Source organism: Pseudorca crassidens, chromosome 14 (genome assembly GCF_039906515.1).
Source record: "Pseudorca crassidens isolate mPseCra1 chromosome 14, mPseCra1.hap1, whole genome shotgun sequence".
In the NCBI taxonomy this organism is placed as follows: domain Eukaryota; kingdom Metazoa; phylum Chordata; class Mammalia; order Artiodactyla; family Delphinidae; genus Pseudorca; species Pseudorca crassidens.
The window spans coordinates 26,875,620-26,892,710 of record NC_090309.1 but is presented as its reverse complement, the minus strand read 5'-3'; the positions used below and the strand labels follow the sequence as shown (position 1 = coordinate 26,892,710).

At 36.8% G+C, this 17,091-nt stretch overlaps 1 protein-coding gene and 1 long non-coding RNA gene across 10 annotated transcripts in view; one reads left to right on the top strand and one right to left on the bottom strand.

Annotated features, from left to right (window-relative positions):
* LOC137206080 (AT-rich interactive domain-containing protein 1A-like) overlaps positions 1 to 13,959 on the top strand; it is a 152,474-nt gene extending 138,515 nt beyond the window's left edge. For all 9 annotated transcript variants that reach the window (XM_067704686.1, XM_067704685.1, XM_067704682.1 and 6 more), the window contains one exon: positions 13,816 to 13,959. The gene's annotated coding sequence lies outside the window, so the exon portion shown is untranslated. The remainder of the gene's footprint in view (positions 1 to 13,815) is intronic.
* The window catches only part of LOC137206086 (uncharacterized), a 47,268-nt gene continuing 36,070 nt past the window's right edge, over positions 5,894 to 17,091 (bottom strand). The window contains exon 2 of the long non-coding RNA XR_010934425.1: positions 5,894 to 8,592. This is a non-coding gene — a long non-coding RNA (uncharacterized lncRNA). The remainder of the gene's footprint in view (positions 8,593 to 17,091) is intronic.

The following is a 17,091-nucleotide window of genomic DNA, read 5'->3' as shown; positions in this document are numbered from 1 at the left end:
ACAGTAAGCAGACACCTTTCCTAGTATCCACCATTGATCCATCCCCTATTGCCCTGTCCTCGTAGGACCTGATTTGATAGGAAAAGGTGTTCATTCTCAGATATTTACCAGCATGAGTGAGACTACCAATGCTTCATCCTTTCATTCACTGTGTTAGGTTTGTAAGAGACACATGGAACAAAAGGGGCTTAATCTCTTTTGGCGCCCAGCTGGAAATCCACAGGGAGAGAAGGAGCAAACAGGTATGCTGCTAATTATCAAACAGGTTGTTATGATGGGACATAGAACAGGGAATGAGAGCTCACCTGGTTAGAAGCAGGTGATCAGGGGGTTGACTTTTTAATAACTTTATTGAGGTACAATTTACACACAATACATTGTTCATATTTAAAGTATACTAAATACTGTGAGTTTTAATATATGCGTAGACCCACAAACCCATCATCCCAATCAAAATACCAAATATGTTATAATTCCCAGTGTTTTCTTGTGCAGCTTTGCAATTCTTTCTTCTCTCTATGCTTTACTCACTATATATTAGTTTACATTTTCTAGAATTTTATAAAAATGGCATTATGCTTTTTTTTTTCTTGGTCTGGGTTATTTTACTCAGCATAATGATTTTGAGATTCATTCATGTCGTTGAACGTATCAATAGCTTACTCCATTTATTCACTTACTTATTTATGGCTGAATAGTATTCCACTACAAGAATATACCACAATTTAACTTTGCACTCCCTGATGGGCATTTGGGTTGTTTCCAGTCTTGTCTTTTATGACTAAATCTGTTAGGAATATTTGTCTACAAGTCTTTGTGTGGATGATATACTTTCATTTCCTCTTGGTAAAAATTTAGAAGTGGCCTTGCTGGGACATACTATCAGGACTTTTGACTGATGGAACAGCATAAGAGGTTGGAATACACATAGTAATGAATCTTTGAAGGAGGAGAGTTGGGGCACCTTTTGGTCCCTTCCCAGGGGATAAGTATATACTTCAAAGGTACCTCAAATTTGCCAAGTTTTGAGTCTCAGTTCTCGACCTTCTTTTTCAAGTGTGGTCCCTTGTCAGTATTCCTTTGTTCAGTAAATTGTACCACCATCTGTGAAGTTGGGCAACACAAAGTCAGCCTTGACACCTACCTCTCTTTCACTCCCTTTATTCTATTGGTCTTCAAGTCCTACCGTTTTTCCCTCGTGAAAATCCCTACCATTTGTACTGCCCACGCTCTAGTGTGGGTCACTGCAGTCTCCCCGCCGGACCACTGGGCAGCATGCTCACCGTCCCCCATCCCTTGACTTGTACTCTCCATCCATTATCTGTGGTTAACATAAAATGACCTTTGAAACATGATATACTCAGCATAAGCCTGAGTATATCACTTCACAGATTAAACCTTTAAACAGCCCTTCATAATCCTTGGAAAAAAGCCCAAAATCTTTACCATGGTTTACACAGTCTGCATATCCGTGTCCCTGCTTAATGTACGTACTCAGCGTTACAACTCAGTATTATCCTCCGGTTCCATTTTATGTATCGCCTACAGTGAGCTTTATTCAGGTCATCAACTTTTCCAAGTTCTTTATTACCTCTGGACCTTTACACTTTCAGTGTCCCTGCCTTTCTCTTCATTTATTTGTCTGACTCTTACTTAACCAAGTTAAATATCATTTCCCCTAGAAAACTCAGGTCTAGGTAAAATAACTTAAGCCTGATCCTCCGTACCAATCTTAAGATATTACAATGGCGAAGATTCTGGTCAGCCTCCCTAATTAAAAGTAGGGCCTAGCTCATCACTTTTGCATTCCTAATACCTAGTACAGCAGCACATCTTGAACATATTAAGTGCTCTAATGCATTTGATCATGAAATAAAAGGCTATGACAGTGATCTAGACTTTATATAACAGATGCCTGACAAATATTTGAAAAGTTGAGATGAATTCAAGAAATGTTTCTCAATAACCAACGTGGATGTCACCAATTTCATACACTAATATCCATGACTTTGCTTATGACAGAGGCCCTCTGGCTCTCATTCAAAATTAATTTTATACTTAGTCTACACAGTCCTAGTAAATTCAGGTATCAAGTTTGTTATACCAGAATATATTAGAAACAGAAAATCCAGTGGTTGAAGAGAAAAATTAATGCAGTTGTATATAGGCACACACACTGCAGCAAAGAGTGAAGATACTGAAAAACACGGAACTGTAATTCAAAACCTCAGTAGTCTAGGGTCATTTTGTCGAGGGTCATATCTGATGCCATCATTTGATTGGAGTGGAGGCAGATTTTGATGTTACTAATTAAGGTGCTGATCTGATGAGGCTACTGATAATCATAGGTACGCTTGATTGTGTTCTGTGTGACAGAAATGGAGCTAAGCTCTCTTTGCATTATCTCATTAAATTCTCATAATGACCCTATAAAATTGGTATTGACTTTACAGAAGAGAAAAGGAAAGTTGAGAGAAGTTAAATATCTTGGCCTTGGCTACCTAGCTTTCAGATATGACCCTAGCCTGCTTAGTCTAAGTAGTCAAGAAAGGATTAAATTATGTTCTTTTACCGTATTTAAAGAAACAACAAATTGTAAAAGAAGTTCATTGAGAACAGATTTTTTTTCTTTAAATTTTGGATTCTCCAGGGGGATGTTTGAGTTATCTAAAATAATAAGGTAGGAACATTTATTTCCCAGTCATGCCAAATAAATGAAGTTTTCCTGTAAATGCTTTCCCATGATTACATTACACTTCATGATTATCTGTAAAATTACGAAAAGACTCTAGCGAACAGTGCTTCCTGAAAAGTGGCAATAGCATGATGCTAATACTAGACAATGTATTACCCTATACGGGCTCATTAAGGGGCCTGGTTTTCATCTTTAATTGCAAAGAACATACATCCCTGGAATGAGTTTGTAGTCATTTTAATAAGAAGTACCAGCAGTGTGAATAGAATCTATCACCAGATCCACTTAGAACCCATTTATCTTTATGACTATATGTGTTATGGATCATCAGCCCATGATCATACAGACCCCCATCAACACTCATCTTCCTGATGGCAAGTGTAAAATGCAGTGTCTCTACTGGGAGATGAAATTTTTTTCCACACTTGTGAGTGATAGACTCCTATGTTCCTAAACATATTTTACCTCAACTAATTAATTCCAGCACTGCATTAGGTAAACCTCTACTCCCCAGCTCTGTCTTTTAAGGAGTGCTCACCACCAGGTAATGACTCAGGGACAGCCCACCCCCAATCAATTCCTCCTCTCTCCCCAACTTCTTCCCATTATCTGATTCCCGACCGCCACTGTTTTTGATATATTTTACTCTCTTGGATTTAATAAATCGCCACCCCCCCAAATTCTGTTGTCCAAGTCGATATAGACTTCCCCTTCCCTAGCCAGGACCCCACCTCCATTTAGCGTTTTGAAAGCCCACCAGTATGGTGTATAACCAGTACTCCCCACCAGTGCAGTCAGCGTGTCTCCATATCTGTTTTCACCACTTACCTTCCCCCAGAAGACCAGCAGGATTAATCTCATCATGCTTTTATTCCCATTTTACTCTGTAACTACCCAAAGTCCAAGCATTCAAGATATTTAAATACTAATTTTTATCACCATAACCTCTTACATCTCTTGATCTGATCTAATCTCCCGTCTCTTTCCAATCCCTCACTCCCCAAATAGTTTCTGTGTATCCTTTAGAATATATAGTCTGTCATTACCAAAATTCCCAATCTTCAGTATTTTCCTTTAATGTTTCCTTTATCTTCTGACTTGAATAAAAAACTGATTTCCGGCCTTCCCTGGTGGCGCAGTGATTGAGAGTCCGCCTGCCGATGCAGGGGACACGGGTTCGTGCCCTGGTCCGGGAAGATCCCACGTGCCGCGGAGCCGCTGGGCCCGTGAGCCGTGGCCGCTGAGCCTGCGCATCCGGAGCCTGTGCTCCGCAAAGGGAGAGGCCACAACAGTGAGAAGCCCGCGTACCGCCAAAAAAAAAAAAAAAAACAAAAAACTGACTTCCCCTGAGGACACAGCTTTCCTTACTGTCTCCTCAGAGAAGGACAACTCTCTGTTGTAGAGCTTAGAGACTAGATTGTCATTCTCTTCCCCCCACCCCAGTGCTGCTTCTAAGACATTTCTCCTAATTAAAAAAAAACAAAAACAAAACAACAACAAAAAACCAAAGCCTCAGCTTGTATGAAGTATGTGCCAACGAACTGTACTATCCTGGCTGTCATAATCATCTATTAAATCTCATTCATTTCTCCTCATTTCCTGAATATTTTTGCTTGCAGCCTCCTATTTTTCTGTCACTATTCTTGTCATTATTTTTGGAGATTTGAAAAGTCCCATAGCTCATCTGCCCGAATCCCAATTAGGAAAAAATCTGCTTTATGGTGATAAATCCCTCTTGATCATAATGACTTTTAAAAAATACGTTGCTGGAATCTATTTGCTAATATAAGGTAGAACTTAAGAACTTAAAAGAAATGTGCTTCTAGTTACTTTTGGATAAATTTTCCATATCTGATTTTTGTATTAGGACTCTTCTGATTTTTTAATACATTGGAAAATAACTGATGTCTTTCTAAGGTGTGTATCTTTGATTATATTGTATTTTCATAAAGCTACTTGTATTCCCTACTCAAAACAAGAGTAAATAATGGCTGCGCATAACTAATCAATAATCAGCCATTTTGTCCAGATTTTCAAATGTGTTGGTATAAAGCTACCATGGTATTCTTTTGTAATTAAAAAAAAAACTCTCTGTTTTATAGCTAGTCCCATCACTATCATATTTGCCAAATATTGCTTATTTTATTGGTCTTTCTAAAGAACAAGCTTTTGGTTTTATTTGTCAAGTTTACTGCTTTTCTTCTCTATTTTTGACTTTTCTCTTGATTAATTTTGTCCTTCCACTCTTTGGGATTTACCTTGTTCTTTTTCTATGTCTACTGTTCATTTCCTGTAGCTTCAAGAGCCATTTTCAACAACTCAACGAGCTCTGCCGGCTGTGTCATGGCCACTTTATCATATGCCATTAAAACTTAATCTCATACACTGGGTGAAGACTCAGCAGTCTTATTTTGCTTTCAAAATTGTTCTATGGCCTTGGATCCTTCTTCTTCTCCTAAATTAGCACTATCATCAGGGAAGATTCTAGTGGGCCTAGAATTCTAGGATTGCCTTTCCTGCAGTTTCATAATAAAAGAAAAAACATTTCCACCCTGTTTTTGATGTTGATCGAAAATTTAGCAACACTTCTTTGCACTATATTCAAATCCCAAAATATAAGCAAGCCTTCATGCACACAGGCTCACTGAAATGTCATAATTTTAAACTATGTATGACCTTGAACAATGACCTTTCCAAATACTCCACACTCTGCCTAGGTGTTCAGACTTTTTCATTCCTACAACGTCTTTTACACATGGTCGATTTGTGTCATAAGTTCTTCCTCACTCCCACTTCTGAGTATATATCCAAAGGAAACATCATCATTATTAGAAGAGATATCTGTACTCCCATGTTCATTGTAGCATTATTCACAAGAGCCAAGGTATGGAAACAACCTAAGTGTCCATAGTAGATTAATGGATAAAGGAAATATGGTATATATATATATACACACACACACACACACACACACACACACACACAGAATGGAATATTATTCAACCTTAAAAAAGAAGAATCCTATCATTTAAGTCAACATGGATAAAACTGGAGGACACTATGCTAAGTGAAATAAGACAAAGACAAATAGTGCGTGATGTCACTTATATGTGGACTCTAAAAAAATAATGAAATAAATCAACTCTTCCCTCCCTGGACATTGTCCTCAGCAGAATCTAGCAGCCTCTACTATGAGTCTTATCTTTTTTTTTTTTATTGTTTCTATCAGATCACAACCCCAGGGAACCTATGTATTTACCGATGTATATCTAGATTATACTTTACCATTGTTCTTTTTCTTTGCAATTCATTCCATCCACTTCTGGCATCAGAACCTCATTTTTCCTTTGGAGAAGTCCTTGTGATTCAGGTAGGCTGTGTGTCTCCTCCCTAGGCTGTGTGACTTGGGGCTGGCTAGACACAGTGTTTTATATATACTCTATATGTCTTAAGTACTTATTTCTCTGTTTTCCATCATTTTCCTTCCACATTTTAGTGTAGTTATTTTTTAATTGACATTTGTAATCCTTTCTTTTGTTTGACTAAAGTACTGTTCAACCGATCTTCTGAGTGCTTAATTTCAGCATTTTTAATTCTAGAAGTTTCTTTTGGTTGCATTTCACAGACAAGTTTTGCTTAAATTGTACATGTTGTCCTTTTTTAATACATTAATCATAATTTTAAATAATAGTTTCATTGAGATATAATTTACTTTCCATATTATTTAAAGTGTACAATTTAATGTGTTATGCATCTACCACCACAATCAATTTTAGAACTTTCATCCACCCCCCAAAAGAAAAAGAATCCATTATAGGTCACTCACTCCCCCATTTCTCCAAACCCTAGGCAGCCACTGATATACTTTGTCTCTACAGATTTGTCTAGACTGGACATTGCATACAAATGGAATCATACAATTACTTAGCATGTTTTCAAGGTTCATCCATGTTGTAGCATGCATCAGTACTTGATTTCTCTTTATGGCTGAATAATATTCCATGGTCTAGATATTACTATGTTTCATCTATCCATTCACAGTAAATGGCCATTTGGGGTATTTCCACTTTGGGGCGCTTATGAATAATGCTGCTGTGGTTGGATTTACGTGCAAGTTTTGTATGCAGGTCTAGATTTGTTTTTTAAATTAACAGACTATTTTGGAGCCGTTTCTGGTTTAGAGAAAAATTAAGCAGAAAGGACAGAGTTCTCATACCTCCTTACCTCTCTACCCAGTTTCCCCTATTATTAATATCTTACATTAGCGTAATACATTTGTTAATAGTTAATGAACCAATATTGACACATTATTACTAACTAATGTCCATGGTTTACTTTAGACTTCACTCTTTGTTTTGTACATTATATGATTTTTGACAAATGTGCAATAGCCTGTATCCACCATTACAGAACCATACACAGGAGTTTCTCTGCCTTTAAAATTCCGGGCTTCACCCATCCTTTTCTCCCTCCCCACAACCTCTGGCAACCACTGATCTTTTGACTGTCTCCACACTTTTGCCTTTTCCTAAATTTCATATAGCTGCAATCATATAATATGCATGTAGCCTTTGCAGATTGGCTTTTTTTCACTTAGCAAGACGCATTTAAGCTTCTTCCATGTCTTCTCATGGCTACATAGCCTTTTCTCTTTATTGCTGAATGCTATTCCTTTGTACCGATATACCATAGTTCGTTTATCCATTCACCTATTGACAAACATCTTGGTTGATTTCAAGTTTTGGCAATTATGAAAGAAACTGTTATAAACATCCATGTGCAGGTTTTTATGTGGATGTAACTTTTCAGTTCCTATGGGTAAATACCAAATAGCATGATTACTAGATCACTGTATGGTAAAAGTATGTTTAGTTTTGTAAGAAACTGCCAAGTATCCTCCTAGCAACAAATGAGAATTCCAGTTGTTCTGCATCGTCAACAACTATGGTATTTCAGTATTTGGATTTTAGACATTTGAATAGGTGTGTAGTGGTATGTCATTATTTTTCTAATTTAAAATTCCCTGATGACATGGAATGTGTAGCAACTTTTCATAGGCTTATTTGCCATGTGTCTGTTTTCTTTGTTTAATCGTAGTTGTTTTGTTTTTTAACCAAGGCCTACTAACTCTTGTCCTCCTGTGTCTATTTATATTTTCTTTTTTCCTTCTTTCTGTTTTTTTTCTTTTTGAGCTTTTGATCATTTAGTCTTTTTCCTGGTATGTCCAATTATTTTTATATTAAAATTGGGCTTAACTTATTTTAGGAAACTATAAAGATACCTCCACATTCAGGATGTTGTTATCGTTCTCTTGAAAAGATTTCCTTTTGCCCATGGCAGACAGTTACTATAGGGACTGGAAACCTTAGTCCATTCTCAGTTTGAGCTCATTCAAAGCCGTTTTTCACTCTGTGTGAAGGTTGCTCTATTTCTGTCTTGTCCTTCCTCTACGGGTGTTGCCCTTTGGGATTACCATGTGAACGTTTAGATTCTCCCTATTCCCAACTACCCTTGTATTTGTTAGGCTTTAAATGTAATGGTTCCCCCAGCCCTGTGAGACTAAGGATACGTGTAGCTTGTCATTCCATTAGTTGTTGCCTTTAGCTTGAGCTCTTGCCGTTTGGCTTCTGTGGTTAGAGTCTTTTGAACTCCTTGGCTTTTCAGCTCCTAGGTTGTATGAGTTGAATCAGCAAATGCCCCAAGGAGAAAAGCTGCACCAAATGTCAAGCTTGCGTCTGTGTTTCCCTTCTCTCCAGAACTTGGCCCACATGTCTCGGTGTCTCTCTAACATTCGGATGCTGGCGAAGAGATGTCTTCTTACTTTATCCGGGTTTTCTAAAATTTCTTTAGACTTCACCTGATCTTATGTTATTATTGAAGTATCATCTCAATTATCCCTAGGAAGAAAATTTACAATTTTATGTTTCATTTTTTTATTTTCTATATTACCTCAGTTTCTGTAGAGACCTTTTACCTGATTCTTCAGTCTATTTCCTGTGTTACCAGTAAGATGGAGATAGGTGGAGGCTAAGAATATCGGGGGGGAAATCACTGATGAATGATATGTCTCGCTCTTTTTGTTTTTCCTCTCCTTATTTACTCTGGCAGCCTACATTTGCCCTTCTTGATCTGACCCAGTTGCCCAAATACGCAACCCACTCTGGCAAAGACCTGACTTTACTCTCATAAATGTCTGCATGTTAGGATTAGCTAGATGGTGAACACCATGCCAGAGTTTTTTGTGTGACCAGTCAGAATAGCCATCATTAAAAAATCTACAAACAATAAATGCTGGAGAGGGTGTGGAGAAAAGGGAACCCTCTTGCACTGTTGGTGGGAATATACATTGATACAGCCACTATGGAGTACAGTATGGAGGTTCCCTAAAAAACTAAAAATAAAACTACCATACGACCCAGCAATCCTACTACTGGGCATATACCCTAAAAAAACCATAATTCGAAAAGAGACATGTACCACCATGTTCACTGCAGCACTATTTACAATCGCCAGGACATGGAAGCAACCTAAGTGTCCATCGACAGATGAATGATGAAGAAGATGTGGCACATATATACAATGGAATATTACTCAGCCATAAAAAGAAATGAAATTGAGTTATTTGCAGTGAGGTGGATGGGCCTAGAGACTGTCATACAGAGTGAAATAAGTCAGAAAGAGAAAAACAAATACCATACGCTAACGCAGATATATGGAATCTAAAAAAAAAAATTGTTCTGAAGAACCTAGGGGCAGGACAGGAATAAAGACGCAGACATAGAGAATGGACTTGAGGACACGGGGAGGGGGAAGGGTAAGCTGGGATGAAGTGACAGAGTGGCTTGGACATATATACACTACCAAATGTACAATAGATACTAGTGGGAAGCAGCCACATAGCACAGGGAGATCAGCTCCGTGCTCTGTGACCACCTAGAGGGGTGGGGTAGGGAGGGTGGGAGGGAGGGAGACGCAAGAGGGAAGAGATATGGGGATATATGTATATGTATAGCTGATTCACTTTGTTATAAAGCAGAAACTAACACAGCATTGTAAAGCAATTATACTCCAATAAAGATGTTAAAAAACCAAAAAGTTAGATAGTAAAAAATTCAAAAGAATTGCCCACACTCCTCCAACAGATTCTCTAACAGTTAGCAGAACAGAATTCACACTGAATCTGGTTTATGAGTAAAAGACAAGTCAACTTTCAAGTGGTTCACAGATGACAACATTTCTTTTCCATCTGCCTGCTTTGGAGCCATATTTCTGCTGACCACTCAAAACTTTCCTCTTGAGTATTCTGTGATATATTAGAACCAGGAATAAGGGATGTCAGTGCTGGAAGGGTCAGCCAGTGGTCTGGGATTTAATTCACATATCCTTTCTGCACCAGGCTCTTTAAGATCATTGAGTTAGCCCAAGAATTTTGAAGCTGTAGAATTCAAGACAGTGCATTACAATATGCCAATATTACTATTCTCCTGCTCTGACATTCTCCACTGATGGACAGATGAAGGAGAAGGAAGGGCAGTCACCAGTAACTGAGAGTAAATGAAACTGTAATATTATAATTCAGTATCATTTGAGTGACTGAATTGGCTGGCAGAGTGTTCTGCAGTTAAGGGTGAGGAAAGATTAATTCTGCACCTGACACCACTACTGTATTTATACAAGTCTACTGGGACAGTTGTTTACCTTGAATTGTTTTCTTCATTCATTTCAGTCAGACAGTTGTGTTGACTGATTTTCCTTTTTGATGTATGAAATGACTGACTGAATTTACCATTTAATTTCCACTAATGCACTGTAAAAACAATACATTACTTAAATTGGATTGGAAGGTATGAAAATGTTTACCCCAGAACTAGAAAGGCCAGATAAATCATAAGAAACATTTGACTGTGAGTGTTAGAAAGCTACTGAGGTAGCCATGACCTAGAAAAGTAAAATAGAGAAAGAAACTCACTGAAGTGAGAACAATATTCTGCACATGCGTTTCTAGCCCAGTCATTTAGAAACTACTGATGAAGAGCAAAAGTCTGAGAAACCAAATGTGGCTCCTAAGAGGTAGAAAAGCCAGTAGATCTTAGGACAATGTCATAGGACTAAGGAAACCAGAGTTGGAATTGAGAAATAACAAGGCAGCTAGAATTTTAAGGACCAAAATCACAGAGAGAGTAAAGATTCAGAGAACGGAGCTGGATTCAGCAACAGTGTTCCCTTGCAGTATTTTCCATGTATAAAAGGTAGACAAGACAAGATGCTAAGAAGTCAAACAAAAGCTAACTGAAGTCAAAGCAAAGACTTAGTTGGCTCATAATGCTGAAGAGACAAAATTGGGGTTCAGAACCTATGAAAGATTTGTGGCCCAATGGAAAACTAATGATATGAATTAGGACACTGGAAGTCTCTACATATGTGTGTGTGTGTGTCTCTGTGTTAGGAAGGTTGATGCAACATCTACATTGAACCTTATAAAGAAGGAAAATGAGTATGAAGTTGGTCCAGTGACTGAGGTGATCTTCCCCTCTGTTCCCTACCTAAGAATAGGAAATTCTCTCCTCAAGAAAATACAGTTGACCCTGGAACAATGTAGGGGTTAGAGACGCTGACTCCCTGTGCAGTCAAAAGTCCACATATAACTTTATGGTTGGCCCTTCTTATCTGTGGTTCTGAATCTGAGGATTCAACCAACCACAGATCGTGTAGTACTGTATTACTTATTGAAAAAAAATCCATGCATAAGTGGATCTGTGCAGTTCAAACCCAGGTTGTTCAAAGGACAACTGTAATGTCATTCAGATTCTCTACAACTTGTCATATCCCAAGTCTGGTATTCACTGAAGAACCACCGAGACTACCAAGAAAAGGAGAATTAGAATAAAAAACAAAAAAGAATCAGAATCATAGATGACCCAAACGTTCAAGTTCATACATATTTCGGTAAATATTATCAAGTTCAAGAAAATAGATGACAAGGTGAAGAATTTAACTTGACAACTAGAAACTATAAACTGATTGAAGTTGAACTGATAGAATTAAAAATATACGAAATTTAAAACTCGGTAGTGGATTGGACACAGGTAAAGAGAGGTAAGTGAACTGGAAGATAGAGTAGTAACAATATTAAGACTAAAGCATGGGAAACGAAAAGAATAAAAAGTACACAAAAGCGCATTTGAGACATATGGGCCACAGTAAACATTTTTATCATATGTGTAAACTGGAGTCCAAAGAAAAAAGGAGAGAGATTGGGATGAAAACAATATTTCAGAAATATTAACAGCTGAGAGTTCTCTAAAACTAAAAAGAATATATGGAGCCTTAAATTCAATAAGCACTAAAAAAAAAAAAAGCAACAAGAACAAATACAAAGAAAACCACACCTAAGATCACCACAGTACAATTCATGAACAGCAAAGAAAAACATGACATCTTAAAAGCAGCCCGAGGAAAATGAGAGAGATTACTTTCAAAGGAACAATAGGATTAAGATTACAGCTTACTTCTCAGCGAAACTGACTGGATACTAGAAAATAATGGAATAACATTTTTAAGTGCTAAAGAAAAGAACTGCCCATTGGGAATTCTAGAGGCAGAGAAAATGTTGTTTGGAAGGAAAGATGAAATAAGGAAATTTGCAGACAAACAAAATTTAGAAAATATGTTCTCATCAGAACTGACTGAATTAAATTCTAAAGGGAGACCTGCAGGCAGAAGGAAGATTATCACAGATGAAAATAAGGACTTTATAAAGAATTATGTATAACAGAAAGGATAAATAAGTGGATAAACCTAAGTAAAATCTAACAGCACACAAGAGTAATAATAAAATATATCAAAAATTAGAATGCATTAAAACAAATGGAAGAGGAAAAAGTAGTAAAAGAAATTTAAGATCTCAGCATTGCTTGAGAAGCAGTAAAAGAGCTAATAAGTCATGGTACACGTGTAACTGCTACTTATGTAAAAATAAGCTAATACAAGGGAAAATGGAATTTGAAGAAATCTCAAAGGAAGAAAGAAGAGCAAAAGGAACGTAACAAGGTGGGACAAATAGTAAACAAGGAGTAAACGGTCTATAAGAAAATACATTAACTGTAAATACTGAAATTAAAGGACAAGGATTATTGAAACAAACCCAAAACCTAATTCTATGCCACCTACGAGAGACAAGAGTCAGATTGAAAATGAAAGGATTCAAAAATTATGTCATAACAACAATAAGTAAAATTGAAGAAGATTTTTTAATGTTAACATAGATTTGAAAGCAAAAAGTATCACTGGCGATAAGGCAGGATAATAAAACCCACTGTTACTTTACAAGGAATATATTATAAGTCTAAACTTCAATGCAATATATGAAGGGAAATTCCAAAAATCTAAGTAGAAATAGAAAAATCTGAATTACCTAGATCAGGAACATAGAACCACAACAACAAATCAGCAGATTATAGAAGATCTGAATACCATCATTAAAAACTTTGGCCTAAATTTACATAAAACACTGCACCAACAATGATGGAATATATATATTATGCAGAAATTTTTAGGTGCACATGGCACATTTATAAAATTGACTATATTCTGGTTATAAAACAAGGCTCTGAATAAGCAAGAAATTTAAACCTATATAACCAATATTTTACCAAATAGTTGGATATTAAAAACATACTTCTGATCATTATGTAGGTCAAAGATAAAGTCGCAATGGGAATTAGAATTTTATTAATTGAATGATAATGAAAATGCCATAACAAAACCTGTGGGTTGCAAATAAAGCTGTGGTCACAGAGAAGTTTATGTATTCCAATTATACTCTCTAAATGTAAAACGGAGAAGAATAAAGCAACTAGAAGATAACCTATCACCCTGAGGTAGGCAGCTCCTGAACTGTACCTGGTGGGGAAGGCAGGGCAGAACTTCAGGAGGCCGGCTGAGAGCACGGTGAACACCATGTCAGGAGCAGTCTCCAAGAAAGAGAATTTAATGTACAAAGGGATGACTAAAATATATTTAAGAGCTAGCACCCTGACCCCTCTTAAGGATGACTTATGTTGCTGGGGAAAAAATAAGAAGTGCTCGATGTAGAAGGTGAATATCTCTATAATTCCCAGGAGAATCTTGGTACCAGGACCACACAATGAAGAACTTGGAGCCCCCGTGGCTAATCCAACAGAGAGAAAAGGAGGAACAGAGATGCGAGAGAAAATAAAGGGAACTCTTGGTGCAATTTGGTGCTGCTGTAGGCCCAAGTCCAGGTATGTGCTCTCTGTCTCCACATCTTAAATAAAAGCCACCATGTTCCTCAGTCTTTCAGGTACTTAGAATTTCTCTTTAGAACCTGAAAATGGGGTCAGGTCTCCTGTCTGCATTGCTACAGTACAAAATAGAGGAAGGATGTTTGAAATAGTTCTCCATCTGGCAGAGGAGGCCTTGAAGCTGTGAGCCACTCACTGCAAACCAGGAGGACATGAAGGATTCTTGAGCAGATCTGAAGCTACTGGGAGGCCTTTGAGGAGTTAAATCCCATGGTAAATACTGTACCTTCAATGGCCCCTTCTCCCTCTCTGTCCAGTCTTCCTCCACTCCCGTGGGGGCCCAAAGGGGTTAAATGAGCACTCTGATGTAATCAATATAGCAAATTACTGGTAACTTCTATGGATTATTGAGATCATAAATGCCCTATATACAGTATTATGTAGAAAGCAAGAGAGTTGATATAATACTTATATAAAACCGTGAAGATGGAACTATCGTCCTTGGTCCTTACCATATAAACACACACACGTAGACACACACACACTTAATGGAGATTGAAAATTTACTTATTTATTATTTTCCAAACCAATAGATGCACACCTAAATCTCCAATGGTAATGTCTATGATAAGCTTTTTTAGTCAGGGTATCATATGTAGACATAGCAGTTGCAATTCAAAATCAGGCTGCCACCTGTTAAATATACAGGAGTCCATGTTTATGTGCCATGATCCATCACTGTTGTGCTAAAGCCATGTAAGCAAATTAAATGGGGATATCTAGGAATCACGACTACTACATTTTTCATATCTTTGACAGTAATACACATCTCTTCAATAATTCCAGAAATGCAGTATTGCTGTTGATTTCAAGCTTGTTGGAATGGGAGACGAGTTCAGTTCAGTTTCATTTGGCTTTCCTACACAAATTTGAAAAGCAAGACAAGGGGTGTTCTATCACTAACTGTGTTTTTTCCACTTATATATCAGGAACGGGACAAATATCCACAAATTTCATTATGAACCGGTGAGCACACTGTGAGTTGGGCTTGGGTCAGAACTCAGTTTATCACCTGACATCCATATCTCTCATGCTAACAACTTGAGAGGGTATCATTTCTGTTTAATAGATGTTATTGATACCTCAGACCACTTATCTAGATGTTTTTGAAGTGTCTGAATGTTACCCCAGGTCAGTGTCAGATTCAATAATTCAGTTGCTGATTCAAGACTCTTATAAGATACACATATGCATGTGCACGTGCACACACACACACACATCCATTCATCCATCTATCTGTCATCTACCTATCTATATCTATAAATATTTTTTGACATAGCATTAAGTGAAAGAAGTGTGAGAACATTTCCCAGTTTGTGGATTTTCAATTTTCCCTTGTGAAGACTGAGTTGCTATATTTATAGAAGCTTGAGAAGCTGGAGTTACTAGGTCTTCTTAATGATTCATACATTTGATCATAGTAAATATCTTTTAATCCCTGATAGTATTTTTGACTTCTTTTTCTGATATTATTATAACTAAATCCATTTCTTTTTGATCAGTATTCTCCCCTTAGATTCTTTCTGTCACTTATACTTCAGACTTTCTATGTCCTGTTAAATTGGGTATGTCATAAATAAATAATAATAATCGTCTATTTAGCTAAATTAAATCTTACGTTTAATGTATTTATTGTGATTTTAATTAGCCCTTCAAATTCTTGGGTTTTGCATCTGTGGATTCAATCAACTTGGATTGAAATTTCCATTCATTTTACTACTACATTTTATATGAGGGACTTGAGCATCAGCAGATTTTGGTATATGCAGGGGCTCCTGGACCAATCCCCCTCAGATACCAAGGGATGACTGTAATCTTCTGCTGTTGGATAAGTACTTTATAAATGTCAATTAGATACAGTTGATAATGATGGTGGTTCAGTTCAACTGTATGCTCACTGATTTTCTGTAAGCAGAATCTGTCAATTACTGATAGAGGTCTGTTGAGGTCTCCAACTATAATAATAGAGCTGTTTATTTCATCTTGCCATTCTATCTGTTTTTGCCTCACTTATTTTGGTACTTTGCTGTTATGCACATACACATTAAGGATTAAGTCTTCTTAGAAAATTGACCCCCTTATCGTTATGTAATGCCTCTCTCTATCCCTGATAATTTTCCTTGTTTGAAGTCTGCTTTGCCTGACATTAATATAGCTACTCCAGCTTTCCCTTCATTAGTGTTAGTGTGGTATAGTTTTCTTCATCACTTTACTTATAATCTATGTCTTTCTTTTTAAAGTGGGTTTCTTGCAGACAACATATAGTCAGTTGTTTTTTAATCCCCTCTGTCATTTTCTGTTTTTAATTTTTATAGTTGCATTTAATCCATTAACATTTAAAGTGATTATGTGTATAGTTGGATTAATCTCTCCCCTTTCTGTACTGTTCTCTATTCATTGCACTTCTTATTTCTTATTTTTTAATATTCTACCCTTTTCTGCCTTATCTGGTTTAATTGGGCATTTTATATGATTCTGTTTTCTCTCATTTCTTAATAAATCAGTTATACTTCTTTTTAAAAAATGATTTTATTGGTTGCCCTAAGGATGGCAACATGTATTGACAACATGTATTTACAAGTCCACTTCTAAATAGGTCTATATTATTTTATGAGTGTGTAGGTACCTTAAAATATTTCGTATTCATCCCTTCTAACATTGATGTCACTCATTTCACTTATCAATAAGCTATACTCATCCAGTATATTATTGCTGTTGTTAGTTTGAACACTTATATTAAATCAAGAAAAAGAAAAATAAAAGGGTTTATTTTACCTTTATGTGTTCCCTCTCTAATGCCCTTCATTTCTTTATGTAGATCTCAGTTTCTAACCTGCATCATTTTCTTTCTCTAAGCTTTAAAAAAATTAAACTTCTTTAAACATTTTTTGAAAGGCAGATCTACTGGTGAAAAATTCCTCAGTTTTGTTCATTTGAGAAAGTCTTTATTTCTCCTTCATTTTTGAGGAACAATTTTCCTTAATACAGAATTCTAGCTTGGTGATTCCTTTATTTCAACACTTTAAATACTTCTCTCCACTCTCTTTTTGCTTGCATTGTTGATGACAAGAA